This window comes from Strix aluco, chromosome 8, assembly GCF_031877795.1.
Source record: "Strix aluco isolate bStrAlu1 chromosome 8, bStrAlu1.hap1, whole genome shotgun sequence".
NCBI lineage: Eukaryota > Metazoa > Chordata > Aves > Strigiformes > Strigidae > Strix > Strix aluco.
This window is the reverse complement of record NC_133938.1, coordinates 6,733,975-6,747,456: the sequence shown is the minus strand read 5'-3', so window position 1 is coordinate 6,747,456 and position 13,482 is coordinate 6,733,975. Positions and strand designations below refer to the sequence as shown.

At 40.7% G+C, this 13,482-nt stretch overlaps 1 protein-coding gene across 1 annotated transcript in view; it reads right to left on the bottom strand.

Moving 5' to 3' along the window:
• LRP8 (LDL receptor related protein 8) overlaps nucleotides 1-13,482 on the bottom strand; it is a 192,524-nt gene that overhangs the window by 171,669 nt on the left and 7,373 nt on the right. The gene's annotated exons all lie outside the window — the stretch shown is intronic.

Below are 13,482 nucleotides of genomic sequence, written 5' to 3'. Positions count from 1 at the left end.
TGAATCCCTGGCAGGTGTGTAGGCCTGCTAGGTTGCCAAGTCACCACTAGACCAGAGGGTAAGAGGCAAGTCCTCCTTTTGTCATTTCTACAAAATATGAAAAGCATTTTAAAAAAATTCAGATCAGACATCCAATAAAACCACAAAGCAGTACCCACCATGATGAAACAGAAAAACTAAATTAAAAATGTCCCTTGAGTATAGGAAAGTCATGAGCCTCAGAGCAATGACTTGATAGGAATGCAGTACCATGCCAAAAAACCTTGGGGAGAGAGAAGAGCATGAGCATTTGCCACATGTTGATGGAAAAACTAATGTCCTCACAGCTCCTACATAAACCCACACCAGATGATTCCACAGGAGTAGCAGCGCTGACTTCAAAACATGAAAGCCACAGAAGTTCAAATTCTGACTGAGGATTAAATTGGACTTCTTATACTGACCAATAACACATCAACACAACAACAGACATTGTAGAGGACCCAGAAGTTAAATCAAGGTCTTGTCTACTCTGAAGATTAACTATCTTGCATCTGGAAACATCTCAGTGCCTTCAAAATGACTGTGTTAGCCTCAAACACCTTTGGCTGCATCAGATTTAAAGTTCAGCTCTCAATGCTGATGATCAGCAGCTGAGTTTCCAAATTTTAAGTGCCCTACAGCTTGGTGAACACTTCTGCCTCAGAGATAAAAAGAAAATAAACTGTCCCAGCAGGTAATAAAATACTACAGTGCCTCTTACAAGATCTTCCTGCTGTTGCTAGCAGAAGGGAACAGTGCACTGTTCCCTCTCCTCCTTGCAGCAGCTGCTGTTGCATACGGGAAGCACTGTAGCACTTTGGTTTTTGACAGTTCATCCAGTATCCTTGGAGCACAGCCCTGACAAGATATTAGAACATTTTGGAGGGATTCTTTGGAAAGGATAAAGGGAAAATTTAAACAGACTTTGAACTTTGCCAGCAACAGAAACTGTATATGCAGAGCAACCCTCTGCCATATTTATTGCTTCCTCTCTCTCTCGCAGCAGCTGATAGATCACTACGTAAACTACGGGAAGTAATTGAGATGAAGGAATTGAACCTTCCTGTGCATCAGGCACGAGGAAGACTCATCCTGTACTGAGGATGAAAGGAAAGTCACTCATATGACTCAGTTGTCAGGATGTCTTTCTAATTATTAAGGTATTTCAAGAGGAGAATCACAGAATCACAGAAAAAGAAATATGCAGCTCTCAAACGAGATTCTGATGAAAGTGATATGAAAGTTAAAATCCTCAGAACAGAGGAGTGCCATGACAATGTGGAGAAAGAAAAAAATTCTCTGGCCAGGATTTTGAAGAGACTTAGATTTCAGGTGATCCTTAAAATTGTGGCTGCTGTTGCAAGATCAGCATTAATTGTGAAAATTAACTAGCTTCTCTGTGATTTTATTCTATACGTGACAAGAAGATAACAAAATATTGATTGAGTGAGCTGCAAGTTTTATTTACATAAGGATCTGATTGCCAGGTTCATTCTTATGCAAAGCAGAGAGTGAAAGCTCTTTCAGTAGGCATTTTAAAAAATCAGATCTAAAAATAACATTATGCTTTGGCTTTACTTGGAAAACGCCTGAGTGTGTGCCCATGTTTCTTTCTTCAGTAGTCACTGTGAAACACAAGAACTAGATGGAGGAAATCCCTGCAATTTCCACTGATTTCAAAATGGAGATGAGTTTGCTCAGAATTGCAACGTAACTGACCTCAACTCAGTAGCAAGTAAGATAGAAGCAAGAAACCGGTGTCCATTTCTGATTCTCAGTTGAAAGAATACCCCCCCCAAAATCTCACACTGTATTGCTTTGAATGTGTAGTATTTTTTTCCTCATACCTGCACTCTGGTGAAGCTCCGAAAGCTTTTATTTTTTTAGTGCTGTCTCTCCAGGTCCTTCCTTGAAGCTATTGTTTCTCATACTACATCTTTCTGAAGTTGTAAAAACGAACATGTGTGCTGTATCTGACTAATGCCAGAAGGAATGACCTAACGAAGTCATTTTTGAGACACCTGCCCCCTCTGGAATGGAAGCAAATTGGTGGCCTTTGAAGGCAGAAGATCAGCTACCTAACACCTTGTCTACGAAAAACAGGCATACCTGATGAAATTATGAGGGAAAGCACATCCACATATAGTATTAGCTGTTCAGTAAAAAGTCAGATGTAACTTTGTAATAAAAAAGGCTACCTCCATTTAATAGCTTTTTGCATTTAATGCTTTTGAAAAACAAAACACTGTATTTTTTGTAACAGCTACACTGGGAGAACCATGCAACCTTGTATGATGTGATAAAACTGAGCAAAACCACATCTCCAGACCAAAAAGTGCCATGAAGAACATTTTGTATTGTATAAAGCTAGTCCTAGGTCACTCTTGGCGTATGTCTATGTTCACAATTCATATCCTTGTTCCTATCTGGCTATTTACAAAATCCTGTTTCTTCCTCCAACAGGCAGTAGGGCACAAGGTAGTACACGACAGAATGCAGTTCTAGGATAATGGTATAATTCTACTTTCCCTGGGTTTTATTTTGGTTTTTTTAATTGTTATGCCTCAGGAGAACAACACAAAAAAGTCTCACCATCATTACTTCTTTGCAAACACTTGTGCTCATTTTGAAAAAGCCACAACACATTTCAGTGCAGAGTAAAAACTCAGTACTAAGCGGCTGAAATTCTTGGGAGCAAAACCATTCCTTTCTAAAGCTCTTAGTGAAGCATTTACGGATTAAATCTGATATGAGATCCTGAAATCCTTACTGGATACAGAAGACTGTTTGGGAATTTGCCATTCTCCTACATAAAACAAAAACAAGTGCACCCAGGAGTAAGTCTTTGTAGCCAGAAACAGCCAGGCATACTGCAGTGCAGGCTTCCAGAACATCTGCTCTACAAACCTAATTATCCCTCATTGCACAGATGCAAAAGCCATCTGAAATGTTAGCACCTGAGACATGGAGATGATTTTAAATCCCTTTAAAATAGACTTTTTTTAAAAAAAGGGAAAGCCATGCAGAAATATTTCTGTAAGCTGACGCACATTCTGTAAGTCAACAAAAACTGATCCCAATTCATTCTAGTATCAGGTAAGTCCCATTCCCAGAGCTGTCCCATAATGGGTGTTTACTCTTACTGCTCTTTAGATTCAGTTCTCAGTGGGATGATGCAAAACTGTGGTACTAAAATCTACTACAATACAGCCAGTTTCTCAGGGATCTGGCAGCTCCTTTTGAGTTCACAGTGCAATGACTTCATTTAGTCTTAACCTGCAGTACAAATACCCAAGTCCTAAAATCTAGATCAGAACATCATTTCCAGAAGGAAATGTTAAATTAAGCTCACCTTCTAATAGCTACAAGGGCACTAGTCCAGCTATTGGTGGCCCTTTTATTTGCAGATTCCTTCCTGAGAACAAGTTACATGTGAAATTCAAGAGAAGTTTTAAATGGGTTTATTTATACAAATGTGGCAAAGAGATGTATATAAATGAGGCTGAGATATGTGGCTGTACAACAGCAGACAGCTTAAATCATTTAAGAAACTGTATCCACAAATCTCTTTTCTCAAGTGAAGACATCTTTCTCTTTGTCTCTCAGGAACTCTATTTCATCTCGCTGCTCTTGAATTTTCACTAACAGTCAAGTGGCAGGCTGCCAAATAACTCACAGTTGGCTAGAAGCATGGTCACCTACAAGCTAATTGATGCCACAAAACTTCCCTCCAGGATGCCATCTGGGTTGCATTCAAAATTCTTACTGAATTCAGAAGTCCGTCCCTCTAAACTTGAAAGCTGCTTCTCTTGACCAAATGCCAATTTGCTGATTCTGTTTGCAAGCACACACATTTAACTAAATAGCAATACCAACCTCCTACTCCACTCTTTTGACCATATATCGACTGCACTATTTTACAAAAACAAAGACAAACCATTTCCCCATCTCACAAGTAGGTAAATTGGGAAAATGAGAGCTGAAGGGGCTTGTCAATACAAACTTAGAAAAGCACCAATATAAAATAAAAAGGTATTTTATACCAAGTCCCTGCCCCTGTCTGAATAAATAGCCCACATTTTAATAGAGCTAAGTACCCTGCCTCTCTTGATGGCTATAATGAGACCTCCTGTTTTCATTTTAAAAAATAGGGCATTGACTGAATAACCTAAATATTACTTTTGGGGCCCATCTGCCCCACTAACAGTCAACTGGGTAAGGCAGGCATTTTTAGTTTCCCGTTGCTACTTACTGCTGCAGAAAAACACCTTACTCACACGCAGTTATACCCTTCCAGTTCACTGCACTGACAGCGATAGTTTTCTGTACACAAAGCCAGTTTCACAGGAAATAGCAACAATAAATCAATGCAAAGGTCTCCTGCTTTTCTGTTGTGTATCTGCTGCTTGGCAAGTTCCAGTAGCTGTGCTGCCACCCCATCAGACTTGGTCATGAGATGGGGAAAGCCACTCACCTTTACAGCATGACAGCTGGAATCAAACTAGCATCATCTGATGCTGGAAGGGAGTTATCCACTCCCAAAGAACTGGTGAGGTCTACGTGATGCAGAACACACCATAAAATTATTGTCAGCAATTTGAGGCTAAGGAAACTAGCTCAGACCTGAGCGAAGAGCTCTTCATTTCCAGATAAGAACTTACTCTGATGACATTTGAGGTTACATTTACCCAGTTTCTTTGGATGAGGAGGGAGAGCCTGCCACAGAGCCTGTTGAAACAGGGACATGTTTTCAGCCTGCCTTTCCCATCACATCCTCTTTCTGCCCTTTATGGGTTCTCTACATTGGGCATATTTTCTCAACAGGCATCATACAAGCTCCATTTATTAAAACCAAAAAGTTCAGCCATGACTGAGTTTCCAGCTTGCTCACCAGACCTTGCATAGGGGTTTCATTCTCAGCCCTGGTGACATTTTATTTCTCTTTAGGTTTCCCTTGTCTTTCAGTGTCTGAGCCCTATCAGGCAAGCTTACACTACAAGCTCTCTGCACAGGGAGGCACCTTTCCAGCAGAGAACTGCAGACACAGCTGTCCAAAGCACCCAAATCACTCTTCAGCAGCCCAGCTCCCACTTGCATGTTCCCCCAGAACACAGCCCCTGAATGTTGTCCCCAGAGGGGCTGCATGAAGCCTCCATGAGCAAGGATCCTTGCAAGAGCAGTATAATTTTACTTTTATAGCCACCTTCCTAGAAAAACTTTGTAATACAATAGATTCGGCATGACCGAATCACTATTACCTGATCTTCATCTGGAGGAGACACAGCATGCAGAAAAATGCCAAGGCAGTTTGACTCACTTACTCAAGACATAATGCTGTCTGAACAAAAGTCCAACTTGGCAAAAGCTCATGAAAACAAATCTCAATCAAGTTTATACACTTACAAACAAGTGCACATCAGGGATAGAAATGTAGAGTGCCTATTCTTCCTGGCCATTTTCTGCAGTCACACTAAAAATCTAATACTCTGGAAGTGTTTCAGTATCTACATATTAGAGGAAAATCCTATTAATATTAGCTGAGGAATGGGTACTGAAAAAGCAGGATGTAAATTACAATACTGACGTAACAGAATTAGAGAGGTTTACAGTGACTCACTAAATACTCACACAGCAACAATAAACTCGCTTTGAACTCAAGAGTTCTGCTGTGCAATCTAATAGCCTCCAGCTTTGCAGGAGAAACCGCCTCTCCAAATAGTTGAGTGTTGGGTTTTTCTGCTTGGTTGGGGTTTTTTTTTTTGTGTCAGTTGAATATATTGCACAATATCTAAAACAGAACATGAAGTTTTTTCATAAGCAAGTGGATTAAAGCAGTAATTCTGAGGCTTTCCAAGCCATAGTCAGGCCAGGATACAAGACTGTCAGGCAGGATAAAGAGCTTCAACTGGGGATACTCAACCCAAGTGGTGGCAGAAGCATGGCCTGCACAGCACTTTGTGGGACTGAGAAACACCACTCATTTTCCTTAGGGTCCATCCCTGCTGCGACAGATATGGCTGCAAACTGTGGACCAAGCCTGGAGAAACCTTAGCTGCTGCTATGTTCATTGTCTAGGCAGGGTGAACACCAGAGGCACTGGCAAGTCAAAGGGACTATGAGGATTTAACTGCCATAAGTGGGGTCTCAAAACAATTTAAATATTACATCAACCCTCCTGATTTCCTGCTCTTTTAGCTTTCCTGTGTTAAAGTTTAGACCAACGTACTACACCTATACATTGAGAACTCTGGGTCCTTCTGCTCCAAAAAGCAGAGACACCTGAAGTTTACCACATGAGGGACCTGCTTTAGCTGTAGCAATAACACAGCATCTGTTGGAGTGAGCTTGGCCCCTTCCACAAAAGAGCAGAGCTGAAACACAGGCTAAGCAGCCTACCAGCAGGTGAGGGTGCAATTTTACAATCTCCAAATTGAAAGCAAGATCATTCTTCAACTAGGAATATCACAAACTAAAACACGCGTGTGATTGATCTTCCCTTCAACAGGACGCTGGAGAACACAGGCAAAAGAGTTACTACATACAGACCAAATAGTCACTAAAATATGGATGGTTTCTATTTTCATGGCTCACCTATGGCAAGTCCTCACACAACAATTACCTGGGGGATGCATGAGATCAGGAATGGAATGAAACTGTACTTTCTTTTCCAAAATGGAATTACAGAGGAATTAATCCTCACTTGGAGCTAAAAGCGGTAAAAGCCCAGAAATTGCTGCCCCCCTCATCAAGTTTACTCTGCACATAACTAGGTGGGAACTGACAACTTGACTGTGATCAAGTAGTCATCAAACATGGTATCTCCCCAGCAAGCCTGCTCTTCTTCCTGCACACCATTATTCCCATCTGCAGTACTGCAGAAACCACTTCAATCTGTACCATTACAAAGCACACATCACGGGGACCAGGATTGGACCTTGATTTTTTGTAGGCCCATTTCTCTTGGGGCATTTTTCTCTCATCTTCTTCATTCTCTCTCATTTTTTTTGTAGGACATTTCTCTCAGCAGAACTTCACAGACCACACAAACCCATCTCCTTTCAGCCCTTCTGGGCCCACAGTTTTTCCAGCTAGGAGATGTCAATCTCAAGAGAGCTACGCAAGCACGGAGAAGGTCAGGCCTGTGCTATGAAGCTACAGGGACAAGTTGTTACTCAGCAATCTGAAATAACAGATCAGCATTTCCTCAGAGACTTCTGCAGCAGCAAGATCAGGCTGAGCCACACAGACAAGATGTTTCTTTGAATTTCAACATCAGGGAATGGCACTGTCCATAGATTAAAGTAATAATGAAATTCCACCAAATGTAACAATTAGGTCAGAACGCACAGCAAATATCTTCCCCAAATCCCGAGATACTCATCATTTAATATTTTGATTTCTAACACTTCAGAATCAAATGAGATCCTCAATCTTTCAGTTCATATCCAATGAGAAATGTAATTGTCTCTCACACACACAGAGCACTCACAGGTATGATTCTTCTCCTTCCAATCTACTGATGAGATTTTATCCAATTAAGACAGTGAAACCTGCAGCATACTTATACGTCAAACTGCTCTAAAAATCTCTGCTATTACAAAAGCAGAGAAGAAAACCCAACACATTAACAGATAATCCCAACTGATTACTGTAGAAAAATGACATTTACACATGCCCTTTTTCTATGTTAAAGGTCATGCTGATGCACCAAAAAGCTTTGTCTACAAGAAATTCACCCTGACCAGCTCATGGAGAGGTGGCATCAGCTTTCATGTGTGCCACAGTCCCAAAAAATGGCCATAACTTTTAAAGAAAAGCTTTAGGGAACTTCAGTTTGTTGTTCTAGGTCTCATCAGGCTTGTTCTTTCCCTCACGAAACCTAATCCCACAAGACTTCAGTAAAAACAAGTACCAGGGAGAAAACCTTATTCAAAATGATACAGCAAGATTCTGCCCTAAACCAGTCATCAAATATGTTTCTATGCCACATTCAAACTCACACTCCTCCACAGAAAGAAAAAAAAAAAATCTTGTAGGAAGGGGGCAAATTAGGTCCTGTACTTGACTGCTTTCCTCCCCCTCTGTGGTTTTCACTGCCAGAGAAGCATCTTTTTTGCATTCTAAAATTAACCCTGTGATATGATAATGAAGTCTGCACAACACGGTACAGAAAAGGAACCTGTTAGTAACAAAGATCACTGCTGAACCCTTACTATTATGGACAACCCACTGACAGCTATCCAGCTTGCACAGAGAAGGAAGGCAAAAAACCCAGTCTCCTAAAAGGATATTTTGGTTTCAAGTTTTCGTGAAACACTCCTACAGCGTGCTAAGTGGGCAGAGACGAAGCTGCCAGGGCAACAGTCCTGTAAGCCAAAGACCCTATAAACCCTAGCACAAATCTGACTCTCACTGCACAAATGCAACATTTTCCATGGTGCTGAATATCTCATTCCTGACCTTGAAAGCTGGAGGATCAGAACTGCTCAGTGACAGATGATGGCTTTTGTTCAGCGAACACATGTCTTCTGGTTATTGTCTGCCAATACACTTCACAGTATGCCCAACAATTTGGTGCACAACTGCCCTGAACTGAATTGGAGTCAACAGTAGGCAGGTGTGAAGCTCCAGTCTCTCCAGCAATGTCTCCTAGCAGCCTCAACCTGGATTTCAGTCTCAAAGTTTAAAAATACCATAAATGAACTAAATAGATCTAGGCATGGTGAACTCAGCAGCTTCTAGCCAGCTGACGTACAGCATTTGTGCAGGAGCTATTAATCCTTTCTACAAGTATTCGCACAAAATAAGGTTGGCAGCATTCACATGATTGTGTGCATAATCAAATGTGAAGAAACGCCTGCTGCTCTCAGCCAAGCTTTGCAGAGTCTCTGTCAGTGCCCGAGTGAGAGAAGGTGTTAAAGGCTTTGTGCACTGCTGTTGAAGACAGGCACTCTGCGAAACTGGGCCATGAGAATTAATGGCTAAACTCATGCGGAAGGACTTGAAGGATTCTAGCAGGGCAGTGAGATGCTGCGTGCAAGCCTGGGAAAGGCTCCACATTGCTCAGGCACATACTCATCCACAACCATGAAGAAAAATTAACTGCATTATTTATCCTTTCCCTCTAGAAGAGGATGCCTGGATTCATACCACAGGCCCCAGGATTTCTCCCATGCTCCATGCTCACGCTCTGAAGTGCCATGCCATGATCAGAGTCCCTCCAGTCAAGAACTGGACGACTGGACGGATGGGATTCTTTTCAGCACCTGTCAACACAGTTCCTTAATCCTTATTTAACTTCGGGGATCAACATGCACTGGCACCTTGGGCACACATACATAACACATTATTTTATAAAAAATAGGACAAAATTCTGTGTTAAAGAACTCTTGTGTAAAGGGGAACAGAAATCACCCAGCAAAGAGCTATTCCTTGAAGTAAAGCATGTAATTTCAATACACCAATGTGATCCTGGCAGAGAGCTTCCCTTTAAAACTCATTATTTATCACCCACCGAATAACTGTGCCCATACAGGCTACCCCTTCTAAATTGTATAACAAGCCCAATGGGATCAACCAGTAGCACCCAGCTAATTTAAATGCTACCTGGTTTTGCCACCAAGGTAAGGATGCCACCCTACTTATCAGGCTAGCATAAATGAATATTGTTGCGCCAACTTAACAGTTGTGAAATCTAAATTGTATCTTTATTGTTTTACACAAGAAAGGAAGAAGGAAAAGAGAGGCAGCAATAAAATACATAATAGCAAATTAAACTCTCCCAGTCATCTTGGTTCTTGCCAGTCAAGGATATGTTAAAATTAATTTGTCAAGGCAAGGGTGCACTAGTGATAAAGTACTTCAGCAGTTAGTGATCAGATAACAGCAAGGTGTGGGCATGGAGGTAAAGGAGGTCTGGAGAGACAGCGTCCCCACATGAAGTGGAAAGAGCTTTTTTAGCAATGAGAAAAACCTGTTGTGGTGCAGTCTCAAAACTGGGACTTTTGGCCAGCTGAAGACGTGGCTGCAGTGATGTGTGTCCAGACACAGGCTGCACTCCAGTATTCTTTAGGATATGTTAGAATATACAAAAAGAAAGAAGCCCATTTTGAAAAGCAAAACAAATACCATGTTCCTTGCTTTCAAATACACCTGTATTTTGTGTCTTTGACACTAAATACAAGAAGTGATCCATTTGAAATATTTCTTGCACTTGACCCAACACTAAAATTTTGATACAGTTATCTCGACACTGGGATTTTTCTGAATAGTTTACAAACTGTATACGACAAAGGCAAAGGCTAAGCCCTTGAGCAGTCATTTAATCCAAGGAACATGATTATCTGTGTAAAACAATGCGATAATGGAAGAGAAAACAAGAAGTGGGGAACATTCTTCATGAGTCACTAATGTTCACAATGAGTTGCTGAATCACTCTACAGCCTTGGGCAAAGGATAACTTCTCTAAGCACCCATTTTCACATCCGAAAGATAATATTTAGTCCACTTGTATGGTGAAGATTTATAGAAAGCTAAACTGCTAACCAGCCACTGGATGACAAATGACAAATGACACAACTACACTAACAAGAATAGAACTACTCAGTTACAGAGACAGGAGGTGTATTTCTTGGCCTATATCAGTCAACACTGACATTTGTTATCAAAGAAACTGGAAATGTTATCAAAGAAACTGGGGCATTTCTCTCTGTTTGTAAGTAACGACATAGATGCAATTATGATTCAGGATGAGGAGTCTACAGGAGCAGTTGTAAGTTTACATCCGAAATTCTTATTCTCAATATATTCACTACTCGTGCTATTGCTGGTATTTATGCTCATAACTACCCCCTGGATCACACAGAGTAGCATCATACCTGGATGGAGTAGGTCCAGCAAATCCAGCAAGATTTACTGATACATGATCACTGTTAAATCAGCAAGCCAAACAGCTGGTATCGTAGGAGACCAATGAAAAACATCTGGAAAGATACTTACAACCTTACTCATCCAGATCAACAAAAATAGAAAAAAACAAAAAGCCAAAGAAATGAACTTTATACACGGAAAGCAAAGATGGACAGAAAACCTCTGCCAGGTAATGCACAGTGGAACAAAGACTTGGGATCAAAAGAAAATTTTAATCCACCCTTTGAAATGAAGCAAAACGTCACCTCAATGTACATCATACTACACATTATGTCTCCAGGAAGGAAGTATGACAAAAATACGAAACAAGGCCTGTTAAAATACAAAATAAAGTTAAAACCTGGAATCGGAGGAAATATAAATGAGGAAAAAGTAGTTAAGAGTTTACTGTCAGTTGTACACACTAGTTTCTTCAACAATTTTCTTTTTTTTTAATTGATAAAACTATGCTATAAGCTACTCTGAAAGGGAGACACATCTGCAACAACATAACATTTCAAATTTAACCAAAACCAAGCAGAAATTTCCATCTATTTCAATGGATTTTAAACACACTCTTGTTCCCCTCTTTCAGTGTTTTGCAAATAAAGCAATCACACCTACAGAAGCTACAGAAACCAAGCTAGAAATGCAGAAAAAATAAACTTACAGCAGGCAAAATTCTCACCCAGGATGGACAAGATTCTGCAACACTAATGAATTAAGATTTTAAATTATAGATCTATCTTTAAAAAGAAAAAGTAATCACAGCAGAGAGAGCAGTTGCCAAAAAGACCCCTTCTGGTTCTGCAAGTACAGGACTGTGCTCCTGCTGCCATGGAAACTGAGTCCTTGACTGCTCTGGTCCTGGTACAATGCCACACATGCTCTCAAGCATTTAATAAACATTAATAATGCAAAAATAATATTGATGTATCAGAAACAGAACATCTAAGAAAAAAAATTGGCAATAAAGCTCACTTTACATGGCTGCAGCCCAAAGGCTACTAGCCTTACTCTAAGCCAACTATAAATTCTGTTCCCTACCAGTTTCTAGCACTTGCTCTTGGCATTAACTGTAAGGTTAAACTGACCGCCAGGCCTAAGCTTAGACTCAAAAACGCCAGGAAACCTGGAGGAAAAATTGAATCACTTCCACTAGTCCGACAGGTACCTCTGCAGTAAGCAATATGGTTGTGCATATTGAGCACTGGAATGGTAGGCAAGAGACCTCATTTCTATTCTTGGCTCTGCTGCTGACTACTTGTACAACCATGAATCACTCGGGGCCAGCTCCCACCTGCAGACACCAGTCCTGTAACACCATTTATTCACCTCCTCATGAGGAGCAAGGCATAGGGCTGCCAGATCAGCCTCAGCTCTGGGGAAAAAGTCACAGTCCTTGCCAGGAACAGAACCACAGTCTACCAGGGCATCGTTGTTAGGACAAGACACAGAGTATATCTCACCCTGAGAGACCAGAGATGGAGCTCACATCCCTACTTTGAAAATCTTCTTGTTTCTCTTAGGCTAAAAACTGGCTTTTGAAAATATTTTGGTTTGGATGGGTTTAGTTTTATTTCTCAACTAGCTTACAGCATTATTATAACTTTTAAAGTCTAATCAGTTTGTTATCTCTTGTATTTCAGCCAGATTTTTTCACAAAGCAGAAAATCTGCATTAATTTTATCACAGGGCCTTTTACCTCCCTTCCCTTCCCTTGTGGCTATCTAAATATTAATAATTTTAACAGGAAATGGGGAGTTTGAAAAACTACACTCAGCATTTTCAACGCTTACCGCACAGGCACCATAAAATAGCGTAGGCTTCCCTTTGGCTAGAACCAGCCATCTGCACTGGAAGCAGAGCAGTCTACTTTTCTACCAGGGACTGCCACTGTGTAAGAAAACAAGCAGCACCACAGATCTTCATCCCCATCACTCAAACTCAGCGTACTGATTTGTTTTTCTGGGCAAAACAATGAAAAATTGACATCTTACAGCATTTTATAAGGCATGTAACGACACAGAAAAGCAGAGCTGAGTAGTAACATGCTTTGGGAACATCTTTGAAATTAGCAGGGAAAAACTGAAGGTAAATGGGATAGTTGTAGAGGAAAATGCCATCAGAGAAGCAACAGTACAAGGACCAGGAGAACTTCACATCAAAACAGGTCTACCACAAACAACATCACAGTCTCTGAGGCACACCAAAGACACGGTAAATTTGCCCGTGAATTAAAAAAGCTGGCCTCATTAAAAAAGCCAGCAGAAACAAAAGCTGGGTGTCTGCTCTATTAGAAGCAGCTAAGAGAACCAGTAATTGTCAGGCTTACAGACTGTTTAATGGTCCTTTAGGTGGACAATGGAGTCAAGAAAATTCATTATTTCTACCACTGGCAATCTCTTAGTCTAGGTGTGTCAGATAAATGCATTCACCAACACATTACACTTGGTTCCTCCAAGTCTCGTAATTGTAATTTGTTAGTTTGAACTAATCTCCAAACAACTTCTGATTAATATTAAATTATCCTAAGTATTTTCCACTCTAACA